Source organism: Jaculus jaculus, chromosome 15 (genome assembly GCF_020740685.1).
Source record: "Jaculus jaculus isolate mJacJac1 chromosome 15, mJacJac1.mat.Y.cur, whole genome shotgun sequence".
In the NCBI taxonomy this organism is placed as follows: Eukaryota; Metazoa; Chordata; class Mammalia; order Rodentia; family Dipodidae; genus Jaculus; species Jaculus jaculus.
In genome coordinates, this window is record NC_059116.1 from 11,686,756 (window position 1) to 11,706,576 (window position 19,821).

Below are 19,821 nucleotides of genomic sequence, written 5' to 3' on the forward strand. Positions count from 1 at the left end.
CTGATGGTTGGGGAAGCAGGTAGACAGCATGTTCCCAGAGAAGCTTCTGCATAAAAGTGAAAGTTTTTAAGTGCCCATGGAGAGGAGTTCCTGGTAGTTGGGGAAGGTTGTTTCATAGGGAAGGGCACCCATACACAACTTCAAAAGGGCTAAGAAGGAGGAGGCCTGAGCACTAGCTCTGATTCTGGCTAAGGCAAGTGGGAGCAGCTGGGGCCAGGGTAGGTGCAGTTCAGAAGTCGGTTTACACAGGGGAGTTTTGAGAATGGCATGTGTTCTTTAAGCTTGTGGAGGGAGAGGACAGTGAATTGTTGCCCAAAAGTGAATTTCTGGGCCTCATGGTTGCCAGCCCCTGCCGTAGATTTCTAGTTGTTTAGAGAGATAGGCTACAGGGGCAAAGGATTAGCCCTTCATTTAGTATAGAACTCCCCATGCTATACCCCTTTCTGTGGAATAAAGAAAAGGCTGTTGAAGGAGCACAAGGGCTGGAGCTTCCAAAAGGGCATCACGCAGGTGGGAGAAGGCAGCCTCTGTCTCTGACTTAGGGTTTAGGGGTTCATGAGGGTCTCCCTTAGTAGCCTTGCCGTGAAGGTGCTTTTCCAGGAGGGCGAAGTTTGGAATCCACCTTCTAAGGAACCTAGCAAGGCCAAGAAAGCAGAGAATTTCTTCCTTAGAAGTAGGTGGGGAGAGAGAGCAAAGGTGTTCTTTGTGATCTATGGTGAGTTGTCATGAGGTGGGGGTAAGGAGAAAGCCCAGGAACCTCACTTGGGTTAATGAAAGGTGAGCTTTTCTTTTGGAGGGGAGGGGGTTATTTGATATCTCTAAAATCTGAGAAAGTTAAGAAGTTTGTTGTTATGTAGCTTAGGTAGAGAAAGAGAGGATGAGCATAGAAAAAGGTCATCCCCATTGTGGTGGTTTGATTCAGGTGTCCCCCATAAACTTAGGTGTTCTGAATGCTAGGTTCCCAGCTGGTGGAGATTTGGGAATTAATGTCTCCTGGAGGGAGTGTATTGTTGGGGGCAGGCTTATGGGTGTTATAGCCAGTTTCCCTATGCCAGTGTTTGCCACACCCTCCTGTTGCTGTGGTCCACCTTATGTTGGCCCGGGGGTGATGTCCACCCTCTGCTCATGCCATCCTTTTCCCCTGCCATCGTGGAGCTTCCCCTCGAGCCTGTAAGCCAAAATAAATCTCTTTTTCCCAGAAGCTACTCTTTGTTTGGTGATTTCTACCAGCAATGCAACTGGACTGCAACACCCATATTGTAAAAGTGTGCTGGAGGGCGGGGGGCGGCAGATCCAGGAACAGAAGGTGGGCGGAGGGAGTGGGTCTGTGTACTTGTAGCACACTGGGGTCCTGGTGGCGGGTGCAGGCTGTGGCAGGATTGTGCCCAGTGGCCTGAGTGGCTGCACTTGAAGCAGGGCTCTGCTGGTGAGCATTGCAGCCTCATCATCTTCTTTGGAGGAGGCCTCACTCAGGGCCACAGCCAGGAACTGGAATTGCTGGCTGTCTCTGACCACCCTCTCAGTCCATTCCTGGTCCTCTATATTATCAAAAATGTTAAATGCCAGGTCAAGCAGACCTCTCTGAGGGATTTGAGGGCCTCTTTCCTAGGCATTTACGTTTTTTTTTTTTTCCTGATGTCAGGGGCACATTTGGGCAGGAAATGGGTTTTGAGAACTATCATACCCTCTTGGGAAGCAGAGTCGAGTGAATTGGGTGAGCGCCTCAGTTAGGCTTTGCATAAACTCAGCTGGGTTTTTATTAGGCCTCTCAGTAAGCTTCCAGAGTTTGGCAAAATTGACAAACTTATGGGACACAGTTTGCAGTCCAGCCAGGAGGCAAAGGACCATTCTATCAGTGGCCACCCATTTGGGGCAGTTAGTGGAAGCATGGTATTCCCAGTCAGGGTCCTCTCTGGGGACAGGAAGTTTCACCTCTGAGAAAAAAGTTAAGTGAACCTCATCAACATGGGCCTGAGCAGCTACCGAGATGCATTTCATTCATCAAGAATGAGAGTGGAGGAAAGAATTACAAAGAGATCATGCTAGGTTAGGTTATAGTCCTGGGTAAGGTAGCTAAATTTTTTGATATAGTGTGTTGAATCAGTGGAGAAAGACCTTACACACTTTTCAATCTGGGAGAAGTCGGACATGGAAAAAGAAACATAAACACACACACAAAAAATTCCTGCAGCATCTGTGACCTCATGTAAAGGGTACATTCCTTCCCAGTGAGAACAAGTACAGTGGGCAGGAGGGGAAAGGGGTAGAGAGGAGATGGGAGATGGTGGTTGCAGTGGCGCAGAGGCAGAAGAGGAGGCAGGTGAAGCTGTTGGGGCCAGGTCGTCTATGGCACCTGGGTTAAAAGCAGAGAGGGAGGGTGAGTATGGGGGAGGGGCTGAATTAGAGCACATTCCTGAGGCCTTGGCTAGAAGGACCTGGTGCTGCGAAGAGTATGCAGAGCAGAGAGAGAGAGAGGGAGAGGAAGAGGGAGAGAGAGAGAGAGAGAGAGAGAGAGAGAGAGAGAGAGAGAGAGAGAGAGAGATGTGCACACAGAGTAAAGCATGTCTGAACATAGGGTATTATGTAGGTAATAGAGGGTGGCCAGAGGCAGGACCACCTGCCTGTACATTGGCAGAAGTTTTCTAAATTCGTGCGAATTTGGAAATCGAAAGTACCATTTTCAGGCCATTTGGACCCATTGTCCAGCTTATGTTGTGTCCATGCAAAGTTACAGAGAAGGATCAGATGACAAGGTTGGATGTCATCCAAGAGTCATAGAGGCTTTATGTCCTTAAGGAGACAAGCCAGGGGAGTAGTAGAAATTGGTTTAGAGGTTTTATTCCCCATGGAAGCATGAGAGTGTAGTAAAAGGAGGAAAATAAATAAAAAAAGCAAATCAAGGATGGGAAAAAGAAACCAGGGCTTCAGCTGGGTTTACACAGAACACCAATACGACCGTCTGGCCCTTTAGGGTGAATGGGGCCTGCACCTCCCAAGTGGGCAGAGGGTGTACAGGTTGCACCTATCAGCTGTTTAGACTGATAGTGGGCAAGGCGGGCATCTGTGTTCCTGATGGAGTAGGGCAATTGCAGTGAAAGACAAGACCTCAGGGCGGGTGGAGGAAGGGGAAGTGTCCTTAGGTGGTGCAACCAAACCAAGACATGTGTAGAGTATGGGAGAGAGAAGAGCAAGAGACCTCTGGTGTTGAGAGTGTGTTTTTCTTGGGACCTGTGTTTGGAGCCCAAAAGTAGGCAAGGGGTGTGTTCTGGTATGCTGGCACAGCATCCATGAGGAGAGGTTAGCCCGAGAGCAGGCCAACTGAGGGGCACTTACAGAGGGGCTGGAGGGGACGAGGAAAGGAAGAGGAGCGAGGCTACACTGTGGTGGGTGTGAGAGCCAGTATCAGGCAGAGATGGTCTGAAGCCTTCCCAGGGTCAGTGGCAGCTTACTGGTCTGGTCAGGGGAAGGAGGTCGGGCCCCACTAGAGGGAAACCAGAAGCCTCCTATATGAGTCAGAGCACCAGATATAAGGTTTGGGAGTGACTGAGACCACGGGGACCACTCTGAAGCAAAGATGGCTTTTATTCAGGAAGAGCAAGAGCTGCCGGGCCGACTCATGAGAGAGGAGCGCGGCCCACCGGAGTGCTCAGTCGTGGGCGTCATGGGGCTTTCTCAGTTGGGGGGGGTGAGGAAGGAAAGAGAACTGGTTAGTTAAGTTGAATAGAAGAGTTCCTTTAGGGGAGATCATTAGAGTAACCATTTAAAATAGCTAAGGTGTGACACCAGAACAGTGACCACGTGACTTATGAGATAAGGGGGCATACAGCCTGACCTGGGGTTTCTTGCGGAATGTTGATAATCCACTTTCATATGCCTCTGTCACCATTCTGTTGACCTTGGTGACTCAGTCTTGGGAGCCTGTCCTCACCTAAAAATAAGATCTCAGAAATCATGTATTTAGGCTCTTATTCTCACTTGGATGTTTTTGATTACTTGATTGCCCTCCTGTGTTAATTTTTTCTTCCCACTTATTTTCCAGCTAGCTAATGAATTCTTTTCCAGTGTTATAGTTACTAAAAAATCAGCAATTGAATTCTTAGTTTCAGTTATTGTTTCATTGTAAGAGGAGTTTGTTTTCTCATATCCTGAATGTTACTAATGCCACCTTTTGTGTCTTCTAAATAAATAATTATCTGACTGAAAATAACTTGGGTTCTGGGTTAATTATTTTTTTTTTTTAGGGGGTGATTGTTGCTGTCTGGATTTAGTTCTAGCTATTCTTTTTCTCCATGATTTCAGCTCTAACAGGTATTTTAACAATTACTAGCATTTTCATTGAACATTTTGTGTGACAATGGTTCATACAAGTTCAATTTTGCTTTGCCTCATGGGATTTAACTCTCACCAAAATTTACCAAGCTGTATTTCTAGAAGACATCACAGTAGAATAATTATGAAACCTGAGGGCTGAGGCATTGGTATTTTGGTCATTCATATAAGACCTGAGGAAATATACACCACTGAGAGAATTTTAATTATGTTAGAATACGCTAAAGAATTATTGATGTCAGTACACATAAGAATATACGTATTCTCTTATCTGAATGTAAAGTCATCATTACAAGGTGGACTCATTTAATATTGACATTAAACTATTTTTTTATTCCCACTAAATTATATTCTTTAAACATCATACAATTAGTCTGTTATTTGCAGGTAGGACATATGTGTGCATTTATGACCGTTGACTTATCATATGGGAGGGCTGCAACTGTCTTTTCAAAAAGCCCTTTACAAAATTTGTATTCTTTTCCCCAAAGAGAGCTCTCAAATTTTATAAATACCAAGTCCAAATACTTAGAGGTATCATATGTTGATTTAAGTATTGTAACAAAAATAAGGACTCTCTTGTTGCAGTAACGTTCAAGACCTGTGGAGATGAAAGTCTGCGGGTTGTTGTTCTCATGACTTGGGTTGCCATGGCCTTGCAGGGCTGGTATTACTGCACATCTTTGTATTTCTATCTCTAGCAGGTGCTGTGAGTGGGCTGGCTCATGCTAAACTATCAAACTATATGTACATGGAAATCCAGAAGGAGATTGTAGAAAGGCAATGATTCTTTCGATGTCTGTCTGCAATGAAATTCAATACTACTCTGCTTTCTGTCCAGATTTTTGCTATCTCTTGGTGTAGATGCCTGCCTCCGTAACATAGCATCCCCCACTTTGTCCACACAGTTCCATCAAACTTTAAAAAGACCCTTCATTCCATAGCTCTCTTTAGTGCCAACAAAAATGATCCTTGAACTTTGTTGAGTTAAGCTCTAGATCCAAGGACACTAACTTAAAACACATACTTAAATGTATACCATATAAGAAATTTTAAAATAACTATTAAAATATTGAGCTTTTAATTAATTCAGAAGAGAAAAATATTTTAAGTTGTATTTAAACAGCACACTTTGGAAAATATCCAGATGCCCACTGGATACATTTTTTTTTAACCTTGATGAAAATTTGGAATTTGTTAAAAATAATGCATACCTTCTTCCATTTCACTTACATTTCCAACCATATTACTGATCAACAGATCCAAACATCAACAATAATATGACAGCAATTTCAAGGGATCAACATTAAAATATTTCCATGTTTCAAATTTGAATTATATTTTTCCTGTGGGCTTTATTAATTTCTCAGAGTAAGCCATAATAAATTGATTTGGCTTGAATAATGGCACATGGGATACCATTTTCCAGTGCTTGTTGAAATATAGTAAATGAATCCACAACCACAAAATCTATCCTCTTCAGCTTAATGATCTGTATATGAGTCAATAGATGCTAAAATATTCATGTCACATGCATATGTAATCTAAAATCCTATGATGACTGTAGTAAATGCTACAATTTCCAACAGAAAAAAAAATATGAAAGTGTTAGTGATTATTTGGTAAATTTCCAGGAAGAAATAAACCTCACTGTAGTACAGTTGAAGATATTTTTTTATAGCACCTCTCATAATCATTTGAAATCTTGAGAGATCATTGAACTTATAAATTCTACAAGTGTCACCTAAGTGATTTGTTAGCAATGGAATGTTCTTCAGAAGGTTAGAGTTCATGCATTTCAGACAACTTGAACAGACTCAGTTTTATGATAAGCTTTATTTTTTTCACAGCTGAATGACAAGTAAACATTCCAAAAATAGAAAACATAGCTAAGAATCTAATCACTATTTATTTCTAGTAAAGAATAGATAAATGAATATCTTCAGAGAAATCAAGGGATAAGAAAAGATGGAGAATTTGGGGGATACTTTAGTTTCAATAATCATCTTAAATTTGATCAAAATTGCACAGTGAAATCTTGACACCCATAAGTGAGTCATCTCTTTACATCTTTGTTGAAGCTTATAACACCATCATAAATCCCATCCATCAGGACTACTGGCAATATTATTACCTAGCTGGAATGGTACTCCAGACATGTATGCCCCCTTGTGCATCTGGCTAACGTGGGACCTGGGGAACCGAGCCTCGAACCGGGGTCCTTAGGCTTCACAGGCAAGCGCTTAACCACTAAGCCATCTCTCCAGCCCCCAGACATATTTTTGAAATTAATAAGCGAATTTTACAGGTTAGGTTCCAGAAAGATTGTTGAGACGTTTACAGCAAATCCAGGCAGTACATGCAGGCCTGGGGGTACCTGGGAATACCGTGTTAGATTCACCAACACCCACATCAAGGGCTGGGTGTGAACATGCACATATGTAACTCCAGTTATCTAGAAAACAGAAACCAGAGAAGAGAAGTACAGGGGCTCAGGAAAATGACAAGCCCTGGAATGAGTGAAAGACTTTCTTAAGGAAATATATGGGTGAGCAATGAATGGGGGACACATGATGTTCTCATGTTCACCCACAGGGTGTAAATATACATCTGTGTGTGTGTGTGTTTGTGCACATGCACGCGTGTGCACACATACCCCCAACACACACTTTAAACTTCCAGGCATCACTTTTGCCTGTGGAGTCAGATATATGGCAAAATAAAGACAACGTTAGTCCTTAAACAGAACTATTTAATTCAAAGTCTCTAGATCCATTTAAAACACTGAATACTCGATATGTAACAAGAGGGAATAAGTAGCTCACATATTATGAATTTTATCACCCAAAGCTGGAGATAAATCCATATGTGGAGAAACAAATGAAAAATACTGTTTATGATATTTGAGAATTAAAAAAAAGAATAATGTGTTGGGATCAGAGCAGAAAATAAACGAAACCTGTATAAATGGAGACAGGGTGAGAACATAGCCTGATAAATATCTACAGGGACATGTGGCATACATGAAGTACTTCCTGGGGATGTGAAGGCATGATGTGTATTTCTAGATATCTGTGCAAAGTAAGAAATTAAGGATGAAGAAATGTGTAACAATATTATTAATATTCAGACACAATGATGTTTTGTTCTGAATTAGAAATATGTGCTTTAATTTGGATCTGATGGACTTATATATATTTATTATTATTATTATCATCATCATCATCATCATTATTATTATTATGGTTTGGGGGATAGGGTTTCTATCTAGCCCAGATTGACCTGGCATTCACTACATAGTCTCAGGCTGGCCTCAAACTCACAGTGATCCTCTTACCTCATCCTCCTAAGTGCTGGGATTAAAGGCATGCACTGCCATACCTGATTAAATTTATTATTATTATTTTGTTGTTGTTGTTGTTTGAGGTAGGGTCTCGCTCTAGCCCAGGCTGACCTGGAATTCACTATGGAGTCTAAGCCTCCTGAGTGCCGGGATTAAAGGCGTGAACCACCATGCCCAGCTAATTTATTACTTTTAATTACTAAAATTTAAATAATTTTATTACCTCTGCTCATTGTTATTCAGTGAACCAAAACTTGAGGTGAAGAAAACATTTTACTGACCTTCCTATTTGATTTTCATTGGACATAATCAAAGTATCCCACAAGGTCTTCAGTTATTTCCTCTGAAAAAATGACTTTCCTATGTATATGGTCAAGGGCGGCATATCTCTGAGCTTCCCTTATTTGTGTAAATATAAAAATTTATATATTTTTAAAATCTCTTCAACTTTTTCCATCCTCCCTTAACAGGAAAGTATGAGAAACACTGAAAGAACTTGATTTTAAATATCCACAGCAGGATCATAAAAATGGGACAAATTCCTAGGAATGGAAAACGCAGAACTAAGCATAGGGTATTACCACCTTCGCTGTGTGGGAGCACGATGGACACCCAGGAGCTGGGGTGGTACAAAGACAGGGCATGTGGTCTGAAGGCAGCTGGTCCTGAGAGAGGGTTCTCATCATTGGCTGTGTCCTCAGGAGTATGAGCTCAGCTATTGTGGAGGAATGCTTCATTGTTGTCAAATTATACTTTCTTTGTGTATAGATTTTATTAATTTATTTTAAGTAGGGAGAGGGAAAGAGAGAGAGAGAGAGGAAATGAAAATGTGAGCACCAGGGCCTCTTGGTACTTCCACAAACTCCAGATACAAGCACCGCTTTGTGAAACTGCTTTATATCGGTACTAGAGATCTACATCAGGCTGTCAGGTTTGCAAGCCAGTACTATTAACCTCTAAACCATATACAGCCAAGCTGTACTTTCTTGAGGTCATATGAAGTTAAACAGGCATTTAGGTACTTTTTAAAACTATCTTCTTTGCCAAAGAACTGTTATTTTCCCCAGACATTTTAACTACATCATACCATTTTTATTTGATTTATAGAAGTTCTTTTCAAATCAGATCCTAATCTTTTTTCAGATATATAACATCTTTCAGTTAATATCACTTTTTGATGGGTAGATGTTATTAATATTAAACACTCCAATTCATTATTCTTTTCATCTTTATTAACATATTTCATGTGCTAAGACTTCTTTCTATATTTGAAGTTCAAGACAATATTTTACTTTTTAACTTAAAAGCTCTACAACTTTATCTTATAACTTTAAATCATACTAAGTTGCATCTCTGATTGACTTTTGCATGTTTTAAAATTGAAATACATTTCCTTGTTATTCCCTTGAAGAAGGTTAAATTTGTCCATTCCTTGCCCCTGCTTACAGGAAGAAATTTGAGTAGAGTTTATTTTGGTCTTGTTCTCTTGGCTATGAGTGTGTTTCAGGTGGGAGCTATTTTTCAGCAGAGGTCCTCAGATGAGGTGAAATAGTGCCATGATAAATACAATTCACCCAGGTCATAGAAGCGAGCCTGTGGTTGACAATATAATACAGCAAAAGAAAACAAAATGTGGTATGACTGTTGTTGTATTAAGGTTCTCCAGAAAATTATAACCAATAGTGTTTGTTTGTGTGTGTGTATGTGTGGTGTATGTACTTAATTAAGTATAAGGACGTGCCTTATACATCATGTAATTATGTAGGTTGAATTATACCAGTATCAACAGCCTGTCTCCTGGAGATGCAAGCAAAAGGATGATGTAGTCTTGACAATTGCAGGACCAACATCTAAGTGACAACTATATTTCTATATATTCATTTATTTGTTCTGTTCATTATTTAATTTATTTTATTTTATAATTCATTTGTATTTTATATTATATTTTATTTTATATAGTTGCAACAATAAGGTTATACTATGCAGCATAGAATCATGAGAACTAACTGTATGGAGCTGACCTCCTGCCATTCTCTGCCCCTCAGCCTCTCGAAAGCAAAGATTACTGACATGCCTCCCCACTTCTGGGCCTCTGTCTTATTTTTTAAAAAGCTACATAATCTTATCCAACTTGTTTTTCTTTTTTAATAATGATTAAATTTAGACCTTTTAGTGTAATTAGCAGGAGATTGTAACTCAGAAAAAAACACATTAACATTCTAAATAAAATTAAAGACATGTAATCCTGCAAAATAAAAATGTGTATCCATTTTTAGATAAAATAATTAATGTCCATATACACTTAAGGAAACAATGTATTAAATATGTGGAAATTGCATGGTTTCTTACATACTAAAATTATAAACATTCTCAGCACACTTATTATTTTTAAATATATTTAATTAATTATTCAATTAGTTTATTGGGAGAGGAGAGAGAGAGAGCGTGAGAGAGAATAGGTATGCACCAGGGCCTCTGATCACTGCAAATGAACTCCAGATGCATGCATCATTTTGTGCATCTGACTCACTAAGGAACTGGGGAATCAAAAGTGGGTCCTAAGGTTTTATATAAAAACTCCTTAACCAATTTTCCATCTCTCTATTCCTGCACTAAATATTTTTTGATGTAACCCTTAAAGAAAATCCAGCATAATAAGATTTTAGAATCAGAATTTAGTCAATAGTTTTTGTTGCTTTCACAATGCTATTTTTAAACATTTTAAAGGTCAATTTTTCAGGCTCTCCTGGAGATTCCATGGACTTAATGTTTCATAGACTCAGAGTTTCTTTATGCTCAAGCATAACTTTATGAAATCCAGATTGTTCTCAGGTATTTTGTCTGTGAATGAAGTGATTTATTGCAAGTATTTTCTTTTTATTTTTGATATCTCTTTCCTTGAGAGAAAAATCTATTATACAGAAGCAATGGAAATAAATATAGCTCCCAGAAAAAAATAATTATAAGCCATCCTTTAAAATTTCAATAATGAAGCTAACCTGAAGTTGACCTTTAAACTAAGGTTTGGAGTCTTCTATGAGAGTACTGCAAAATAGCTGTTTCATCCATAATGTTAAGTAAAACTTTTAATTTTTGTTTATCAATAAAGTCAGAAAATTCTTTTAATTAAAGGATATTAAAGAAGATACATATCTTATAAGGCTATAGAGGTTGTAACTATTTAGTTTTGTTTAAATTTAATGTCATACTCCTGAAAGAAAAGACTTGCTCAGATGGTCTGGAAAGAAGACTCAATGGTAATAGTTAGTTGCTGGCTTTCAAACCTGCATGGCCTGCGTTCAAATCCCCAGTACTGATGTAACGTGGTGTATGTATATGGAGTTCATTTGCAGTGGCTGCAGGCCCTGGTGTGCTCATGTACACACACACACACACACACACACACACACGCACACACACATGCATGCACACCCACACCATCCCTTCTCCCTTTCTCCTATTCTCCTTCCCTTCCTCCCTTCCACTCTCCCTCCCCTTTCTTCCTCTGTCTCTGCTTGCAAATAAATAAAATAATTTATTTAAAAAACATTCTCAGTTATTTGTAGTTAAGAATATCCTGAATCTCTAAATAAGCTCATTTTATTTCAAATTCCTTTGGAATTGAGGAAATCATATATTTCAGAATAAAAATATTAAGCAGGTAAAATGATATTTATGTTTAAATATTATATGCCTATTATGTCCAAATAATCCCATCATTTTCTGTTATGAGTTGAAAAACTTACTTAAAATACATTTAAGTAAATAAAAAAATCCTGGGCTGGAGAAATGGCATAGCAGTTAACGTGCTTTCCTGTGACACCTAAGGACCCAGGTTCAATTCCCAGTGCCCACATAAAGCAGAGACACAAGACGATACATGCATCTGGAGTTTTTTTTGCAGTGGCTGGAGGCCCACGTGTGCCCACATATGTTTCCTCTTGCTCTCTTCCACATGCTCTCTCTCAAATAAATTATTAATTTTTTTTTTAAAAAAATGCTTTACAAAAGCCTCTGACTTTATTTCCTCAGAGAATAATGTGCTTTCATCAGTCATGTTAAAATTCTTTTGTCATTGGAAGCTGTCACTTTCTTGGAAGCAAAAGAGATTTTACAACATTTGTCCTTTCTTGTGTCTGCCCTTCATGCCAAGGAGTTTCTAGGAAAAAAAAAAAATCTCCATTTCTAGCAGTTCATTTGTCCCATGCTTCAAGCAATAATCCAGTTTCCACATTATTTCAGTAAAGTTTATTCTCCGTCATATCATCTTTACTTCCCCTTTGAAACCAGAGCTGCAGAAACTGTGGTTTGAACCCAGGGGAGACAGAGACGGTTTATGTGCGAACAAGCAACGTATTCAAAAAGTGGAAAGAAAAAAAAGATGCCCTGTTGTCCTTCGGGAAGACATGTTTTGAAGTGCTGTGGGCAATGTTAAGAAATACCATATATTCCAACTTAATTTCCACAGAGGGCCTAGGAAAATGACTGGCATCTTTCTTTTCTCTGTTGCTGAGTTTTCAAACATTGAAGAGCGAGGATTTCCAGTGACCCTATTTTAACCATGCCTGACCTCCAACTCCATGCAATGACAGGCATTCCCACACACACTGCTTGGCTCAGAGGAAAGCCTTGGCATTACTCTCATTAGGTTGAAATGCAGATCATATAGTTTAAGGTCCAATAGAACATATCTGAAAATAACAAGTATATCCCCTTTTCATAAAGTAGCTGATACATATCCCCTTATCCTTAAATAAATTCCGTTCAGATGATGGAGATTATATGCATGACACAGAAATTATAGGATGTGGGCTTGAGAGATACATGGTTTTGCTGTTAAAGTGCTTTCCTGAGAACCCTAAGGATCCAGGTTTAGTTCCCCAGTACCCACATAAGCCAAATATACAAGGTTGGCTATGTGTCTGGAGTTTGTTTGCAGTGGCTGGAGGCCCTGGCATGCTCTCTCTCTCTCTCTCTCTCTCTCTCTCTCTCTCTCTCTCTATCTCTTTCACTTTCCCTCTCTCTAATAAATAAAGAAATAAATTAAAAAAAAAGAAATTATAGAATGTGTATGAAGGGCTGGGGTGGGAGGAAATGGCTCAGTGGTGATCTGGTATAGCTTGAATGTGAAATGTTCCTGACTCCTGTGTTTGAATATTTTGTCTCTAGGTGAATAATAATAATAATAATAATAAAACTGTTTAGGAAAGTTGTAAGAGGTGGAGCCTTGCTGAAGAAAAGGTGTTTCTGAGTCCAGCTTTGAGCTTTTATAGGCCTGCCCCAGTTCCTGCTTGTCCTCTGCTGGTGTGGCGAGGATGAGATCAGCCAGCTTCTTGTACGCGCTCCCATGGCTCCTGACTATGATGGAGAACTACACATAGGAATCAAAACTTCCTTCCTTAAGCTGTTTATTGTCAGGCATTGGGTCACACAAATGAGTAAGGAAACTAATGTACAGCCATAGCGTGAGGACCTGAGTTTGCAACCCTATGGCCCGTACAACTGCCAGGCAGTGTGTGTCCATAATCCCAGCACTGGAGAGGTGGAGGTAGGGTATCCATGGAGCAGACTAGCTAGCTAGACCAATCACCCACCGCTGGGTTCAAGTGAGAGGCTCAGGTGGAGGGGGTTGAGGGAGATGATTGGCTGCCCTCCACATACGCAACCACACATGTGACTACATATATGGGAACATGCATGTACACACCACATACAAATGGAAAAGAAAAAAATAAATAAATTATAAATAGGGCTGGAGAGAATGCTCAGCTGTTAAGGTGTTTGGCTTCAACACTTACTGACCCAGGTTCAATTACCCTGAACCCACATACAGCCAGATGTTCAGTGGGACATGTATATGGAGTTTGTTTGTAGCAACTAGAGGCTCTGGTGCACCCATTCTCGCTCTCTCTCTTTTCCTCTCTCTCCTATATCTCTGTTTGCAAATATATAAATAAAAATCTTTTAAAAAATAAGTAAAGTATAAATGACCAGTTAGAGATACTAAAGCCTTTTTATTTTATTTTTATTTTCTTTTTGCTGGACTAGACAGCCTGTGTTCAACTGTTTTGGCTTTAAAAATGTCTTTCCTCTGCTCTTTTTCCCAGACACATTAATTTCAGATTCATTCCTATGAGACTCCAACAAGGCTGTTTTTATTTGTCTGTCTGTTTGCTTATTTTTGTCAAATAACCTGTCACTTCCTAATTGTGAAATTACTTTATTGGTAGAAATGTTTTTGTACATTTTCTTCATTCTCGCAAAGAATATAGAATTTATGACTTTTTAAGGTTTGTAGCTCCCTTAGCATGGGTATTCAAAACATTTTCTAATGTCTAACTGTCATAGTGTGTATTATCTATATGTATCATCATGTGGGATAGAGTGTGTGGAGAGGGGTTTATGTTACCTAAGCTATTGGTTTGAGGAAGAATTCTATAGGAAGATGTTCAGACTCACCTGTAGGATATTTTTAAATTTTTCAACTAGTAAAAGTGAGTTCTATGATTTTTCTTTTGTGAGAGAATTCAGCTTGAAGTCACAACCTCAGTTTATCTCACATATTTAAAAATAAGTGAAAATTGCTTTATTAGAAAGAGAGAAGATTCAAGCGTTCCCTTTAATGAGTCCCATCTAATGCATTTTAACACCACCTGCTAAATGTGCCTTTCCTCTATTGAGAATGGTTCTTAAAATGAGACTACTCTATCTCATTCCCTCCTTTTTTCTAAAAATACCATTTTCCAGTGTCTTCAAAATGTGACCCATGTTTCTCATAGCTCCATCTTTCTAACCCTCCTAATCCATTCACATGTTTTCATGAATGTATCCCATTATTTTCAAACCAACCAAATATTTTCAATGAATCCAGATTTCCCATTATTGGAGACATTTATTTCAGTATTATTAAATTCAATCTCTTTTCTCCATACCCATAGACTTTGAAATCATACCAACACATAAGTTGATTTTTTTTTTTAACTTCTGCCCCTTTCATTAAGTCTGATTATAATTATACATTGTGGGATAAGCCATACATAGACAATCCCACTCTCACATTTTTAGGTTTTAATCATTTTTTTTCCTATTCTTGCTTTTATAATTACATGGCTGAAAATCCCTTGACTCCAGGGTTCCTGAAAACTGTGGACTGATTATTCTTACTTGAAAAAGTGAAATCATTTTTCCATCTCCTTGGGTGAATATAAATCAAATGGTACTAGGATTTTAAAGCTCTCTGTAGTCTTTTCACCCTCCCTGTTACACTGCATGCCTTTTCTCTCTCTTCTCCCAGGTCACCTTCTAAAATAAAATGTTTTCTTTTTTCAGAAACACATTCATTATAACTCAGATCCTACTTTTTTTTTTTTTAAGTCCACTTAGCCCTTAAATTTAGTCTTTCTTGTATTAATTATTTTCTAAACAGCATTGTCACCCTTTCCGGTAGCTTTCATATCTGAATATATTCCAGAATCACTAAGAAATCTTTAAATAAAATGTGCATGCTTATGGATAATACCCTTAAATGATGAGATTAATACCCAGCTATCTGTAACACCTGCAGAAGCCTCAGATGGCGACATCAGAGTCTGCCGTCTGTCAAAGGTCCAGGTGCTTTCAGGCAGGAATTAAAGCTAGAGAAGAAAGGGTTCCCAGTGTATTGCTCATTTAAACTGTGGGAGCAAATGCAGGGCTTGTGGAATGCACTATTCCTCTTACTGCTAGAGAAAACTGTACACTGAGCACCATGCCTATTCTCATTTCACCCGCCTTTGCTTTTGCAATTCTTACTCAGCACGGAATTAACTTCCTTCCCATGTCAGCTCTCTTCCTAGTAACAGACCATTTGTATTCAAACTGGACAATAGTTAAGTGTCTCAGTATCAAACCTTGATAGCGAGCCTCCATCCTCAGAGACAGGGCTGCTCAGATGTGAGGTTACCCTTTCTGTTGAACTGTTGCAGGATTCAATATACCCATGCTGATGTGGAGGCTTGGCATTAGTTTCTGTTTTCTAATCACGCCCCTGAAAATTTGCTTTCAAATAAAGAAGAACTTGGGGGCTGGAGAGATGGCTTAGTGGTTCAGACCCTTTCCTATATGGCCAAAGACGCATGTTTGATTCCCCAGGATCCATGTAAGCCACACACACAAAAGGTGGCACGTGCACCTGGAGTTCATTTGCAGCAGGAAGAGGCCCTGGTGCGCCCATTCTTTCTCTCTTTCAAATAAGTAAATTAAATGTATATTTAAAAAAATGAAGGACTTGGGCCTTGAACTTGATGCCAAGACATTATTTCAAACCATGTGCCCACATTTCAGAGTTTTGTTTCAGATCCAAAATATACCAAATGTTTCTAACACTCAGGGAAGATTAGACTATTTATTGATTCATGCCATTTTCTACCTCCAAACTACATTTCTAATTATCTTCTCACAATATAATTAACATTATGTTTTACTGTGTAAATAGCTTGCTGGGATTCAGAATGTCTCACCTGAGTTCCATCCATGACCTTCAAGCTTTGAGTTGTGGATGGTTTGACACTGGATCCCTATGAAGAACATCACTAGCGTGGACATTTATCCTTGGAAATTTAACCTTCCCTGCTTATGATGACAACTATGGTGAGTTGGGTCTGTCTGGTAGATACTATCCTATGCTAGACAATGATATAAATATCAGTCTATTTTTTCCCTGTGATTAAACTGCAATGCTTTATTAACATCTATATTTAGAAAGTTTAGATGCAATATACAATAACTAATTTCCTTGTTCATGGCTATCATTTTTATCTAAAGCATGCCCCGATGTGCTCCAAGTTCAGCAGGTCTTATTCTCAATGAAGACATTACTTAGAGAAGAAAAACTGAGTGATCAGTGAATGGCAATATGAAGAAGTGTTTCACAAATCAAACACAAGTAAAACAAAACAGAACGGTAAGCCTGGAGAGATGAGTTAGCAGTTAAGAGTTCTTCCCTGCAAAAGCATAAGGGCCTGTGGTAGCCTGAGGTTACTCAGTTTGGTTCCCTAGAACCTGCACAAACAGCGGAGCCTAGCAGTGCATACATCAGTAACCACAGTCCTATGAGGAGAAGAGGAGAGAGAATCACTTACTTGGGCTCACAAAATGACAATCTCTTGATTCAGTTAAGAGATTCCATCTCAAAGAAACAAATCAGTGAGCAATGGTGGAAGACAGCTGAGGTTTTCTTCTAGTCTTCACATGCCATATCTGCCTGCACCCAGGCATGCATACCGAAGACACACGCAGAACACCTTCCACTTGTCAGTGCACACACAGAACACCTCCCATTTGTCAGTGCCCTCCTGCGGTACCTGGCAGGATGTGAAATTATCATGCAACACACAAGAAGGAGGGTCCGAGGGCTCCCCACCTGACTTTGCTCACAGCCTTTATTATTTATTTAAACATTTTTTGTTTGAGAGAGAAAAAGAGGCACAGAGAACCAGAGAGAATGGGTGCACCAGGGCCTCCAGCCACTGCAAACAAATTCCAGATGCAAATGTCCCCTTGTGCATCTGACTTACATGGGTCCTGAATTGTTGAACCATGATCCTCTGGCTTTGCAGGCAAATGCCTTAACTGCTAAACTATCTCTCGAGCGCTGTTCACAGCTTTTATCGAGAGCTTAAGTCAGTAGAAGTTATGGAGAATCTCAGCAGAACTGAAACATGTTCATTATTCTTGGCTTACGAGACCATGAGTTGCTGACTCATTAATTTGGTATCCAAGAGTTCACAAGTGGTTGAGTCATGCTAATCATATCAGGAAATCTGTATAGAAGCTGTTGAGTTCCTTGTATCCTGAGAGCTCACACCTGAGATACATAGTTTTCCATGTCTCCAGACTTAGTCTCTGTAAAGATTAACATGCTATGGACAAGCATGCTATACATACACACCTGTGGCATACAAGAACACACAAGCGACCCAGAAAATTAAATTCTAAAGGTAGTTTAGAAACAAGTGTAAACCACAGTTTGCTGCCTCATGAAATTGTTACAAGAGCTCTGGCTTTGTTACCATATGTCCAATGCTGGTTTTCTTTTTAAGATTTATTTTTATTTATTTATTAGAGACAGAGACAAAGGGAGGAAAAGAGAGAGAGAGAGAATGGAAGTATGGAAGTGTCAGGGCCTTTAGTCACTGAAAAGGAACTCCAGACGTGTGCTAATATGGGTCCTGGGAAATCAAAGTTGAGTCATTTGGCTGTCCAGCCCTCCAGTGCTTTTTATCAGGTGCATACTGGCATCATTCAGGGCTGAAGCTATGACTGGATTTTCAAAAGTTGTATGATTGCACAGTTTATGCCTTCAATATACTTTTTAAAAAATATTATTTATTCACTTATTTGCAAGCAGAGAGAAATAGGAGAGAGACTGACAGACATAATGGGCACACCAGGGCTTTTAGCCATTGCAAACAGACTCCAGATGCATGCACCTCTTTGTGCATCTGTCTTTACATGCGAAATGGGGAATCGAACCCAGGTTGTTAGGTTTTGTAGGAAGCTGCCTTAACCCTCCGAAGCCATCTCTCCAGCCTGATTTCAATGACTTGATTGTAGTGTATTTCACATGGATATGTTTATCTTGTTATCCAGAATTTAAAAGAACATTGGTTTTAAGCAATTACACCCTTCATAAAGGAATTTTAAATGCTTTTTATTGTAGTCACTAAGGCAAATTGGCTGGCTGCTCAAGCATAATGATTTAATACTTAATGAAATAACAGATGGCAGGCAATCATTTCAAAGAGAAGGTCATGACTAATAGCATAAAGATAATTGATTGCATGGCACTGAGCCTTTGATGCTGTCATGGAAAATACTGATTGTTCTAGAATTTCAATAAAATATATTTTATGTCATGCCCCTATGTTGCATTAATAAGTTGGTGGAAAATGAAAAAGTAAACAGAAGTTGTGTGCAAGGAATTTTCACTCCAAGGCTCTGAACTATCATATAAAGCAGAATATTTGTAGGTTAGGCAGAGAAAGACTTTTCCTTTGTGGTATTTGTAGAGTTTTGAATAGAAATGGCAGTTTGAAATATATTTATAACACAGTAATTTTAAAAGGCTATGCTGTTTTCCAAATATCCATATTTTAGCATGAATTGAGTCATTTCATAGTAATATAGAAGATATAAATAATTTTTCCAAATAAAAATCTATCATCTGTCACCCCTTTGCCTATTATCTATGTATCTATTATCTATCTATCTATCTATCTATCTATCTATCTATCTATCTATCTATCTAACTATCATCTAGCTATCATTTACATATCATTTCTCTATGTAACATTTAAACATTTACTATGGTGTAGTTCAAGAACTTAAAGATTTCCTGACCTAATGTGAATGTGAGTAGAGGAATAGATTTTTCATAGCTGCTTTCTTATTAAATTGGCCCCTCAGAGATCTGAGAATAAGGCTGAGAAGTGTTAAGTGTGTTAGTAATTTCTTGTCATGTTCAATATAATAACAGGAACCTAAATTCTAGTCCTAACCAGTCCAGTGGTATACATATAAAGAGCAAACATAAAATGTATAATTTTTTTTGAGAGGAAACCCTGTATTTTGCAGCTCCAATAACTGTAGAGAGTGTGGTTCATTACACATAATCATGAGCTACAAGACCCACCGTAAAGGCAGTACAGCAGCTAAAAGGATATAATAACCTAGATATAACACACTGAAACATAGAACAGGTGAGATTCCAGAGACAGATGAATAGCTGAATCCAACCTCTGAGGCAACTCTTGTTTGCTTTTAGCCTGAAAATCCTAGGTGAGTGAGTGAGTGAGTGTGTGTATGTGTGTCAGTGTGTGCATGCTTCTGTGTGTGTGAGAGTGAAAGAGAGACCATGTGCGATCAGGTGCTTCTCCTGTCTTTGCTCTCTACAGGACTTGTGTTATAGACATGCGTGACCTTGTGCAGCTGTCCATGAGTGTCCTGCGGCTCAAACTCAACTGGTCTCTCTCAGACTTCCTTAGGTCTCATGCTTACAGAGGAAGTCCTCTGCACCCCTGAAGCATCACTCCATCCCCATAAGTATAGACTTACTGTAAAAAAAAAATTATTATGATGAAGAAGAAGAGCTTATGAAGCATGCTGTCTGT